This window comes from Rhynchophorus ferrugineus, unplaced genomic scaffold, assembly GCF_030347505.1.
Source record: "Rhynchophorus ferrugineus isolate W39M unplaced genomic scaffold, kcgeb_rfMv2 rfM9, whole genome shotgun sequence".
Classification (NCBI taxonomy): Eukaryota; Metazoa; Arthropoda; class Insecta; order Coleoptera; family Curculionidae; genus Rhynchophorus; species Rhynchophorus ferrugineus.
Window position 1 is genome coordinate 35,894,060 of NW_027472588.1, and position 13,643 is coordinate 35,907,702.

Genomic DNA, 13,643 nt, shown 5'->3' on the forward strand with positions numbered 1-13,643 from the left:
GCGAAAAGTTGAGAGTCGGACGGGGCAAGGTCTGCAAAATATGGCGGGTTCGATAATATGTCATATCCTATATATATATCATATATATATAAGTGCTTTCAGCTCTTCTTTGCCCGGTTTTGATTCATAAGATGGTGAGTCCATTCTGGGCGTTTTTCAATCAATGTATGGCTCAAATTGATCATTGTCGGTAGCAATCACTACTAAATGTTTTGCCAGCTTTCAACAGTTCTTAATATACCACACCATTCTCATCCCACCAAACACAGGGCTTTGTCTCGAGACAAAAGCTTCACCAAATGATCACTATGAATTGTATGTACTTAGGGTTTTCAAGATAAATCCACTTTTCATCACCTATCACTATACGATGAAAAAATTACTTCCAATCATACCAGTAAAGCAGAATTTCACAGACAATTTTACGATTTTCCATTTGCCATTGTCATTCATTCAATGTGGCGTACTTCTTACCATGTGTTGGATTTTTCCCATTGCTCGGAATCAGTCCTAAATTGATTTTTGGTCCACATATAACGTTTCTGTCAATTGTTTTTGAGTTTTCACATTCAGTGATTTAAAAAAAACATATGAATACATGAAACTAATTTTAGACTGAATCAAATACAAATAATAGAAGTGGAGAGTTTGTGCTGAGTTAAAAGTTGTTGCTATATTGCTTGGACGACAGGAAGGTTTTATGAAATAACGCTATTTCCTCTGTTTGTGGGACAATAGATACACCAAAAACCACTACGAAGTTAAATATTTGCGATAATGAACTAACTGGTTTGTGGTAAATCAAACATTAAATATGAGCCCCTCATTCCACAGGAAAATGTGATTCTTCCACTCTTACATATAAAACTTGGTTTAATGAAACATTTTGTTAAGGCCGTGGATAAAAATAGTAAAGGATTTTTGTATTTTAAAACTGTTTTCTCGAAATAATGTGATGCTTTTCGGAATCCCCATTACGCGGCCAAATATAAATGAAAAATGCAACGGACATATGTGTGTTTCTCTCTCGTTCGGCCTCGGTATTAATAATTCCAATCTAAGCAGTTAAGGGCCATTTTTAGGTGATATAATTTGTATTTTTTATTTACGTCAAGTTTTTCGGTATGTGTTTGACAATTACTTTAGATTATTCTATGTATTTTAATTTATTAGTGTAATAAAAAGAAAACCTTAAGGGGGTCTCTTCTGATCTTCTATGTAGGTCCAGGAAAGTTTGTAATCATTTTAAAGATGAAGACTATAGACCAAAATGTGGAAATCCATGGCTGAAACAAGATGTAATTCCTACTAGTAATTTAAATAGTAAGTATTTTGTTAAATAATAATGATTTATTGCATTCAAATAATTAAGCAATATTTATTGAGATTCTTTACCTTTACTAGAAGACAAGGAACATATGCCCCCAATGGCAATATTAAATCACATAAGTTTCTTGAGGCTGATAGATATATAGGAGATTCTTCTACCCCAACAACACCCAAAAGTAAGTATAAGAAACTTATGTTTATTATTAGAGAATGGAGCTTCTAGCTTGAAATTTATATGTTTATTTACAGATAACTCAGCCTGTCCCAACAGTTTTGTTTCAGGTTAGATGAAAAACTAATGGCTTTATCCTTATAAAAATGCAGTGCCAGAGGATATAAACTGTTATCGAAGATATTTTACTTGCCTTCTAGAAGAACATTAATGCAGATACTGAATAAGGTTCTTTTTTGCTGCTGGAGTAGTAACCTCTAATTTTGGTCGTTAGTTCAGTAACTTGACTGTATAGACCGAACTGCAGTTTTCATATTTGATAAAATGTACCTCAATTTAGATAGGTGCTTAATTTATTTGATTCTGAAAAATAATACAACAGAACCATTAAGAGTTATATTATCTTATTTTAATGTTTGTTTTAAATATTAAAGAGAAGATAATATCAGTGGATTACATGTTTTGGGTAGTGAAGATATCTCTGTGATTATATCAATGTGTTTATGGCTTTATTATTAGTAACGAACAAGGTAAACGCCTTCACCAGGATATTAAACAGAGAGAAGAGCATTACTAAGAAAGATGTAATTCTAAAATGTTAGCAGATTACTGCTAGTTTGTAATGAAAGAGAATTCTACTGTTCACAAGACAAAAAGTTAATGTTTCGTCATTTTTTTTCCAGAATATATAACTAATTTTTTACAATAAAAAAAACTATTTTATTTAATGTTATAGAACAAAAAAATTGTCACACAGTGCTATTTTACAGAACAGTTGTTTATATCTATAGTTCATATATTTCACTAATCGATTTTGCTGATCAAAATACCTGTAAGCACCTAATATATTTGTATTTATATTTATAATAAAAATGTAAACCAAATTTACCAATGGGAGCATAATATAGTAATATAATAATAATTGGTTGAACAATTACTGTTCTTTTTACTTAAACGACGAATAAAAGGTAGGAAAAGGTTTTTCGTAATCTTCGAATTATAATTATTAAGGATGTAATCCTATTTACTGTAACCCTGTCTGCCTTTCTTGATCCTCACGAAACTGCCCCTACAGATTAAATTAATTTAAAACAGATACTCTCGACATAGGAATACTTTGTAGTATGATTTTTGACCGTTATAATACGAAGCAAAGCCTTTTCGTTTTTTTTTTCCTCCAAAGGGAGGCGCTCTTTTCCCAGATTTTCAATTAAATTACTTTACTTGTAAGTTAAACCTATTGAAATATCTGGTAAGAAATATCGAGTCTTTTAACTTATTCCGAACAGTACTTGAACAAGTTCAATAAAATATATTTTAATCTTTTCATAGAACTTTTTTTAATATTCTAAGTCTCCTTTTTCCCTCTTACAGTTTTAACGTGGGCTCCGAACCATGGCTCTCGCCATTAGCCTACCAACTGGCGAGTGATCAACTTAGAAATCCCCTCAGAAGATATCCGGTCTTACTGGCGTGACTGGAATCATTTTCCTTGTCGGATTTTGCACTCTTTCCTAAAGATAATCACACATGTTAATCAATCACAAATATAAATTTACGAGAATGCCCCAGTAGGATTCGAACTCGCGATTATCGCTACACTATTGTTAAAGTACATACGTTTATTAGATCCACAAATTTAATAATATCTTTAATATTCATCATACAAAACGTTCATAATATAAAGAAAAAGAAGATATGGATATAAAGCAACATTCAAAACGTCCAATAAAAGCAGAATATTAAATATCATGTCTCTAGAGAACGTAAAAATGTTTAGATATTAAATTTGTAGGAATGGTTTTAAGGTTTTAAGGATTTTGTTTTGTATCAGCATATAGTATCAATTTTCTTTAACTCCTTGTTTACCTATACACTTATATACATTTTTACATAAAACATAAGTACATAAGAAGGCATCAAAAATTCGTCATCATTCATCATTATTGATGAAACTGCAATAGTCAATGTAGTGTTATGTTAAAATGTTAATATGCTAATATTAAACTTAAATCATAAGGTTATAGCAGAACTGAATATTCTTCATCAAGTTTTATCACTGTTGAAGTCCAGCTTATTAGAGTTGATCTTTACAGAAGTCTGAATCGAAACTACAGTAGTCTGCATCTCTGCAATTTATCGCAGGTATTTTAATCGAATGATTTCATTTTTAATACTCTCTCGGTAAGACGTGGAATCTGCCTTTAGTATAGCGTATGAAAGATTTCAAACTTTCAGTATCAGATAGTTATACTATTCAAATATCGAAGCCATAAAGTTGGCAAAATAAGCGTTCGAATATGGCAGATCACCATTGTACCATCTTAAGTTCATCGATGACACTTTCTTTTCCTCTCTTACTAATCACATACTTACTTAGTACTCAAACTAAGGATGTCGGTCACTGGCAAAAATTTCGATATATCGTTTTCGGTATTTTAAAAAAATATATCGATGTTTTTTGCTATATATATCGATATTTTTAATAAACCATTACAATTAAGTAACAAAATATGCTGAATATATAAAATTAAGTACTAAAATATACTGCCGGCTTGGTGGCGCAGTGGTAAAGGCTATGGGACGGTCCTCCTACTGTAACTCCTACTGTTGCATGGTCATAAATTTATGTTGGTGATTGTTTAAGATGTGTGAATGTTTTAGGCCAGAGTGTAAAATCCGACAAGGAAATTGATCCCAGTCACGCCAGTAACCAGGCTGGGTAAGGCCGGATGCCTTCTGGGATGATTTCTAAAGCTGGTCACTCGCCAGTCGGTAGGCTTAATACTGAGGACCGTGGTTCGGAGCCCACGTTAAACTTAAGGCCCAGTCCAGATAAACCCAAACCATAGATGGTAAAAGGAGTCCTTAAAATATATATATATATATATATATATATATATATATATATATATATGTATATATATATATATATATATATATATATATATATATATATATATATATATATGTATATATATATATATATATATATATAAAATACACTAAATATTTAAAATTAAGTACCAATTTAAAAAATTTATAGAAAAAAATTAAATGGTTTTTTATAATGCTTAAATAATTTATTTAATTTTTTTAATATCAAAAAATATCGATATATCCATGTATCGGTCACAAAAATTTCGGGCAAAAATATCTTTTTAATTAAGTATCGATATATCGATATTTTTTCGGCATCTCTAACTTAAACTCCTGCACTTGCTACAACAACAAGAACAAGCCACCAGTCAGTTGTTTCTTTTCCTCACTAATATCAAACTATATAACTCTGCAATGCGCTGTAATCACAGCTAATGCATTTAGTACTAGCTGGATGTAAACATTCATGAGAATATCTGCTTTACAACAGAAAAAATCTACAAATTATATTGAATCACCTCACACAGATTGAAAAAATCATAGCAAACTGATAACTTATTTAACAACTGTGATATTTATATAAAACATTCATTCCGTACATATAAAGTTATCTAAAGTTCTCGGTCAGCAGTTGGCTTCAGATAACATTATATACTTCTTGAAATATTATGTTTTTTGTATGACGAAACTTATTAATTTTTTACGTATATCAATTTGAACTTTGTGGAAGTATGTATTAAATATTCTAAGAAGTCAATAAAAGAAATATGGAGAATTCGTGTAGTTGGTATTGACTATCATTTTGTTGAAATACGGGAAGTTATTTATAGACCCAACAAATGGAAAAATATATTATTAATAAAACACATAAATATTATTTTAGAACCATCATTACTTTACTAGAACTATAGATATGTGTATAGTTTTTCCGCTTTTCCTCTTTTTTATTCAATTTCTTTCCTAGCGATAATTATGTCACTAATTTATTTACAAATGCGTTGATGGTGCAAATAAATTTTGATAATAAAAATATATTTTTATATAAATAACATTCACTGCTGTGATACACTGGCCATATAACAGTCTTAAGATCTCATGGGGATTTAACTTTTTTATTTTAATTTATTTATTACATAGTCGTTGTCGACTAACTTACAATTGGTCTTTTCAATAACTATAGTAACTTAAACCTAGTTGTAAATCCATAATGTTTATGTATTTACACTGCTGTTCTGTTAAATACACCTCACTACACTACACTATACAAGATCAAATGGTTTGTTTATTTTGAGTATCAGTCAATTTCTAGTGTTATCCAAGAGTTGTATTACTTCGATATTGACATGATAATGGAGTCTATCCTCATATATCATTGCAATTCTCTCGATTTCCTATGGGACAGTCGGTATCTGAAGATCTCGGTGTAAGTAATTAGTACTGTAGTATTTGGGTACATCTACAACACTTCTGAGGACTTATAATTATTGACCAATACTCTTATATTTTTAACCCTAGTCTCTTACTTTTCTTTTCTACACTGTTTTTACGAAGTTTTACATCAAGATTAATTCCGAAATACTTAAAGTTGTTGCTATATGGAATGAGATTGTTCTTTATTGTTATTGGTGCTTGTGTGATTTGATGATATGTGAATTGCACATGCAGATTTACTTTTGTTAATTTTTATTTACAGGTGCCTATAATGGAGATTTAATTTGACCAATCAAATTCCTTGAATGGCCCATTATGGCTCCCTCTGGATGTTGGCCAAGCAAAACTTTGTGCCAGAGTCCTCTATTGAGTTGCTTCTCTATTACTCTATGCTATACAATAAATATATTCACCACATCATCCTCAAGGCTTTTTGTTTCAACACTTTCATGAATAATATAACCCCTAAATATCAACATTATTGTACAAAGAGTAGCTAGACATCCCCTTAAGGTACTGTAATTTTTCTTTAAGTACATAATATATTTAATAATATGTGTCATAGTGATGAAGTTTGTAATGATACTGTTTCAAATATTTTAAAATGTTTTAAAAAATATTAATATTTAAAAATATGTATACTGGAGAGTAAAAAATGTATCAATATTTTCTGGATTCAGCGTATTTAAGACCAATAGGCTAATGGTCCAAAAAAGAATATCAGTTTGCTGAAAAAATATTGTTGAGATATTTTTTTCGACAGCCTTAATGTCTCACTAATTTGCCTTTTATAAAAGCCAGATATAATGATAGTGTAGAATTCGACAGTAATATTAGATGCTTGCATTTTGATCAGTGACATAGTGATTTTGATATCAATGGCGATGATCAGCGTAGAGGATCTAAAAAAATCAAAAGAGAATGAATTGCAAGACTTATTGAACGAAAACCCAGTGTAAACACTCGAAAAACCCTCAGTTAGTTTAACAATTAATAAATTAGGCGTTTATGTGCGATTGAAAACATCCAAAAGGAGGGGAAATGGTTGAATAATGGGAAAAGGAGTGTAAAAATGTATCGACAATTGGTTGTAGTTGTAGATAATGATACATAAATACTGTACCAATTTATATCAATAGATAATTTTTAATTTCTAATAATAAGTCAAAAATATTATTAAAATACATGCAAGCAAGCAATTAAAGCAAGTGATTAAAAATTGATTTGGCTGGTAATATGGCTCTTGAAACATTTGTCGTGAGCTGGAGACAATATATTGCTGATTTATATTATGCCAGTTATTCTCACTTTTCAAGATTCACTCTTAAACGATGGGTCAGTCACCATATTCTCCTGATTTAGTACAAAGTCATTTCTATAATCAACTAAATACATTTATTCTTTAAGTGAAATATCTTCCATTCACTTTTCACTATTCAAGAGTCACATTGTAACGATGATTCAGTCACCGTTTTCTCCCAATTTCACACAATAATTACATTTATCCTTTAGATCAAATAGTTTCCTTTTTGTATAAATAAATAAATAGATAGAGCAAAGTTTCTAGACGGGGAATTTTCTCCCGATTCTTCCTTTCGTTTCCGCTTTTAATGATTGCCGACAATTTAGCCAATTACGAATGGTCTTTGCACCCACTTAGAGAAGGTCTGAAGAAATTCCCTCAATGTGACCGAAAACTTTCACTGAAAACAGCAAATCGGTGGCCCGTGGGTCGGTCGTTAAGGTCCTGGAGATACTATATAGCTATATAAGTGATTTTCGTTTGTGCAATATAACTTTTGAACAGTAAAGTTAAATTTAGAATTACATTATACTACTCTAAGCATATTAACAGACACGCTTTGTACTTATAAAATATATATATATATATATATATATATATATATATATATATATATATATATATATATATATATTATATGTATTATTTTATCATGTGTTTTGTTTCTAAATGTTACATATACGCAAACAGTCACGGCAAAAAATGCTTTATTAAAAATATTTTTTACAACTTTTTCTCACCTTTCTGGCATTATGGAAAAACTGCAAAGCCATGTTGCATCAATCTGGACAACCAATAATCAGAAGGAACAATGTCTGGTGAGCACGCTGAATGCGGCAGTGTATTCTTTTGCAACTATTTCAAAAGTGGCTGAGCATAGTCATACAAAACCATGAAAGTCACCGTCTGTATATTGCTATTACTAGTGTATACTACAACAATATGTCTTTTAATTTATTCAAATGACGTCGGTAAACAACTACAGTAACAGTTTCATTCGATTTTAGCACCTTCTAGTACTAACTCCATCATATACGCTGCAAGATTTTGGAATTGTAACTGTATATCTACTTTTCATCGCCAGTTACAATACGCTACAGAAAACTCTTCTTTTTGTCTCGTATGCAAATAAACCGCGATGTTAAAACTATTCGAATTGGCATTTTCAGTCAATTTCCGCGGAAAAACATTTTCTCCTCTTCTGGTCTACTAAGATATCTTAAAATTCATCATTATCAAATTTAACAGTTAGATTAGGTTGTTTAACAATTGTTTACATCGATACTTCGCATTTCCATCAACATATGTCACGGATCAAAATACATTAAAACAGCTATTGAATCTAATATTATTTATTCTTAATTTGGGTCTTATTTATCGCCTTTTGGAGATATTCGCCGTTTATTTAAGAGTTTTGAGTTTTGTATTGAGTCTTATTTTTATGTATGATGTTATGCATCAAAATATCCACGAACCGAAATTCATGACCTAGTGTAATAGACCTAGCCAGAACTGCGGAAACCAAATAAAATGGTAACCGATGAATTATAGGAACTGAGATATTAACTTTATTCGCTATCGATTCAAAATAATCCGAAAAATTATGTTTGTTTGTTAACTTAAATCTTACAAACCAAACTAAAATATGTGGACCAAGAACAGCAAGAGCAGTAGAAAACTTGTAGAATGTCAATCGACCTGATACGAAATGAATGCCTCAAGATTAAAAAATAGTTCTAGGTGATACGGTATACTCAGTTTTAATCAATCCACCAAATATAAACTTTATTTTGGGATATATTGTATAGAATACACTATATACCTTTAACTACCAGCGAATAAAGAATTGTACAGGAAACAAAGACATGGTTTTGAATCTAAATATAAACTGATAAACTCAGGACAGAAAAAAATTGTTCCAGAAATGATAACTAGGAGTAATATCAATAACTTAAAAATGTATAATATTATTATAACGTAATTCAATCGAAATTATTAATGAAAATGTAATTAATTTTGACCTTCTAAAAATATGAAAAATATAATATCATATCATGCATTCTAGCATATAATATTATGTATACAGATTATAAGATACACATTAATATATATATATATATATATATATGAAAAGGATATGAAAAGTACCAACGAGTATATGTTGAGGGTAATTAAACTAGGATTAATAGTGAATTTGCTTTCTCTGCGAATTTCAGAAAGCAAAATAAATGTCTGAAGCACAAGAATGAAATCGTAGTATTATTGGTAGCTCATCAAACATTCATCTATTGGTACGTACATTTTGGAAGTTGTTATAATGTTGTTCCATCTTAATGACCGTCATCAAACCCAATAAGAACTAATCATTTAATTAGGAGTCTATTTTATTATTTTACTGATTATCATACAACAAAGGAAATCTTCTTGTGAAAAATTATGATTGGCAATGAAAGGTGAATTTATAAGTCTGTAACAGAGGTATTCTTAAATAACCTTCCTCTATGATACGATTCTACGATACTACTTCTCCTACCATATACAAAAAAAGTACTTTAATAGAAACTCCAGAAAACTGATTAGATCTTAATTACAAAACAATGGAATAAACAAAGTGAATAACTTGTTCAGAAAATATAATTCATTAAGTTAAAATGCTAGACAATCATACAGCTACTCGGCTTCACGTTATTCATATTTGACAAACTTAGTTTCACTTGTTCAAAACAATGAGCAATATGCGTAAGTTTGACTATGACTTTATCATCTAGAAGTGTTTATCATTCTTTATTATTATTATATAAATAATAGTAAACAATGAAAACTGAACTGATTTTTTTTTCATGTTACTATTATAAGAATAAAGTCTATTAACAGAGAAACAAGCAAAATCAAAAACCAAGTTAAATCATTAAACATGCATGAGGAACAAAATGTCAAAGAGCTACAGGTTTAATGTTATTTACGTAGTCATTTCGTCTACATCTATTTACCTTTGCGTCGGATACTTCATTCAATTTTGATCCTAAAGGCATTCTTTTTTAAAATTTTATATGCTAATATTATGTTAAGTTGACATTTATACCTGTATAGTTATGTTTGTTGAATGTAAGTAATCTACTTAATGGCTGATACAAATATTAAAAACCACTAATTACACTATTATGAAATTTGTACACTATTTCGTAGCGCAAATTAATAAACTTGGGCAAATGGTTCAAAAGAATATCTAAAATTCGCATATAAATGACGTCATAATAACTGTTGAGTGCTAAAATAGAGAAGTGATAGACGAGGTAAGCGCGGAAATAGAGGTTTCTTTTACCATTTGTGAAACAATAATGACATTTGGTCTGTATTGATATAATATTTTTTCAACTAATAAAATTATTGATTATTTTATAAACTAAATAATAAAGATATATGTAATAGTATAGCTACACAAGTGGCTTGTAATTTTAAAAGTGGTGTTTTTAATTTGCCTGAAATTATGTTCCGACCAATAAAAAGCTAGAAAGGACTAATTGATTTCTAAACCTAATATACGAAAAAGAAATCAATAAATGCAACCGTATAGTTAAAAATATTAATTATGTAAATATAAAGAGAATAAAAAAGAAGAGATTATATATTAATTGATCTAATATTATAATTACAATTGGACTGATTTTCATTTGATAACTTAATTTAAAACAATTTCACAACAAATGTGTTTTTTATGATAAAGCACAACATTGTTTTAAATTAAATCAAATTAGCCTTTAGCTTAGAGCAATATTTTAATTAGTGTTAAATTTTGTACTGATGTCACATATCTGCATAGCGACATTCTTTTTTCAAATGCTGGTAACAAAGAAAAATTAGTAAAAAAATCTGCTAAAACACTCTTTTTGTTTTTGTAGGCAGTTTCTATTTTAATATACTTAAAACAAAACTAACTGTTGTTGTTTGCGATCGAATTTCAATTTTACATAATCTACCGGGAAAAGAACTAGGAGCTTTTTCTCAGCGCCAATAAAATCATTAGTTTTTCTATTGAGAACCAAAGAAGAAAAAATATTTAAATATGTCGTGGGAAATATTCAGAATGGGCTGTCTTATTTATTTACCTACGTCTACCGCCTAAAACAATAAATTTCGTACCCACCCAATGTAATGTAAGTAAAACTAATCCTATTTCCATTAATACATAATCAACTTCGTTACGCCATAAGATTTAGACCAGGTTTTGTCGCGTTTGATGCTAATTAAAATATATTTTAATTGCACCTACCTACAAAGCGAAGGTTAAATCGGGTTAGACAGAGACCTAAAAAAATCTTCTGTAATTTTAACGAGTAATTCGAACCTGATGAGAATTTTTTCCGAATTTCGTCTTCTTAATTATTTTAACTGACTTTCTAAGTTACACAAAAATTATTATGTAAAACTGTAGCAGTCAAAGAGTTTAATTATGTTTATTAATAAAATTAATATTTATTAAGCCATATTAAAGCTGTTTGAAAAACAACAGTCTATAAAACATTATAACTATAACGCTCTATTCATTTACTATAAAAAGTCATTGAGTTTTTGAAACAGATATTTCAGAAAGTTATTTTCATTATATTTTGCTTTTCACTTCCAAAAAAGAACAAATGCGGTAAGCCTCATCGAAAATTGCCTAGCGGTCACTTAAGCAGGTGAATACCATTGTGATAATTGGTTTGATTATCATGTTTATATTCATTAACAATCCTTTCCGTCGTTTCAAACTGACAACAAGGAATATTATTTAAATTTTATGGTTCGTTAGGTCTGAAACCTCCTACCGTTGCAAAAATGCGTTTTCTGGAGACACATTTTAAGCAGATAATATGAAATAAATGGTCTGTTTTTTTTTCCTAAAAATAAAATTTCGTATAATTCTTTTTAAGTTTTCTTCAATCATTATTTATATAAAAACTAGCATTATCAAAACAAAATCAAGCAAATAACATTTTAGAAAGAACTAACATAATAGTTATATTATAGCTTACGTATATTATTTTGTAAAAATAATATTTTACTAACTAATCTAAGGGTTTTAAATGTCAACTAATTTTAATATTAATATCCTGTTTTTGGAATTTCTTATTTTTTCACACTAATACCTTGAAGTAAATGAGTATAAGAAATATACATTTCTGTTAAAAGAAAACTATGATAAATTATACTGAGTAAATACATTTTTACTTTTAAAAAATTTTAAACATTAAGTTACATAGACTAAAGCCTTAAAATTTCCAGAATTCTTAGGTAATTTAATTAATAAATTATTTTTATAATAAATTATTTCATAACACGCAAAATATATATAGAAATGTATGAAGAAATATAAAATTTTCTTAAAAGAATAAAATAATTATAATATTCAAAAAAAATATACTTTAATTGTAAACATTTTTGTAAACAAACAAGCCATTTTGACAAGAACTAGCCTTTGAATGTATTAAGGAGTAATTTAATTTTCTAAATTTTAACTGATATAGTTTATACAAATTTTAAATGTTATTTAACTATCGGAAACTATATATTATTATTTAATATTAACATTTTAACATTTAACTTTTTTTTAAAAAATGTAATGATACAATGTTAATAACATTCAAAATAGGTTTAACATAAATTATTGTTAATATTTTACTAATTAAATTAAGTTTCAATTGACGATCAATGTGATTTTAAATTACTGTTATATATGTATAGTTTTTGTTTTATTGTAACAAATATTTAGAATTTTAAAAATACATTAAATATATTATTATTTTAAAATTAAAGTTTAAATACTTCACAAAAAAAACTACTTTTAGTGTTTTAAACTAGTTTCATACAGTATTAAAGCGTTACTTACCAGTAAAAGATTATAAAAAACGACTGTACTAGTTCAATGAAAGAGCGGCAAACTTTAAAAAGCACATGTAGTTTGGCGGCGAACTTTTTCCGCTGAGTTTCGAATTGACCGAGAGCCTGAAGCTGAACTGCTCGCGACGGCTACCCACCAAGCGCCAGTTCACTATTTCGAGTCCTGCGTCTTTCATGTGAAAGTTTGCCGGGCACATTTGGGCCGCCGGATTCTTTATGCTTGGCGGGTGCCAAAGAACGGTCCATCGTAATTGCCTAAATTGTGAACGATCATTAAATCGGTAAACTTTTCAAGGACGGACTGGAAGTTGTCCGAACCGTTTATTTTTCTTTTGTTCTTTCTGTCAATAGTATCGCTATAAATATGACCTACCAAAATACCTATAACCAAAACAAACAAACATAACTTTCGTATAATTTTTAATGTACTAGCTTCATTCAAAAAGATTTGGTTATGAAAATTTTCGTTAATTATAATCATAATATAATGAGATAGATAAGGCGATGTACCACGTATAAAGTCGTGAGTCAATATATGCGTCCACATAAAAGTGAATGAAAACACCAAAGAGCACGATAAGCAGGAATATAGAGGGAAACATTTATATATTTTAGTTCAAAATTATTTACTAATCCTAGTCGACTAAC

At 29.1% G+C, this 13,643-nt stretch overlaps 1 protein-coding gene across 1 annotated transcript in view; it reads right to left on the bottom strand.

The window, feature by feature from the left end:
- The window catches only part of LOC143202822 (trissin receptor), a 77,909-nt gene extending 64,784 nt beyond the window's left edge, over nucleotides 1-13,125 (bottom strand). Inside the window, exon 1 of the mRNA XM_076414646.1 lies at nucleotides 12,985-13,125. The gene's annotated coding sequence lies outside the window, so the exon portion shown is untranslated. The remainder of the gene's footprint in view (nucleotides 1-12,984) is intronic.
- Between the last annotated feature and the right edge of the window lie 518 nt (nucleotides 13,126-13,643).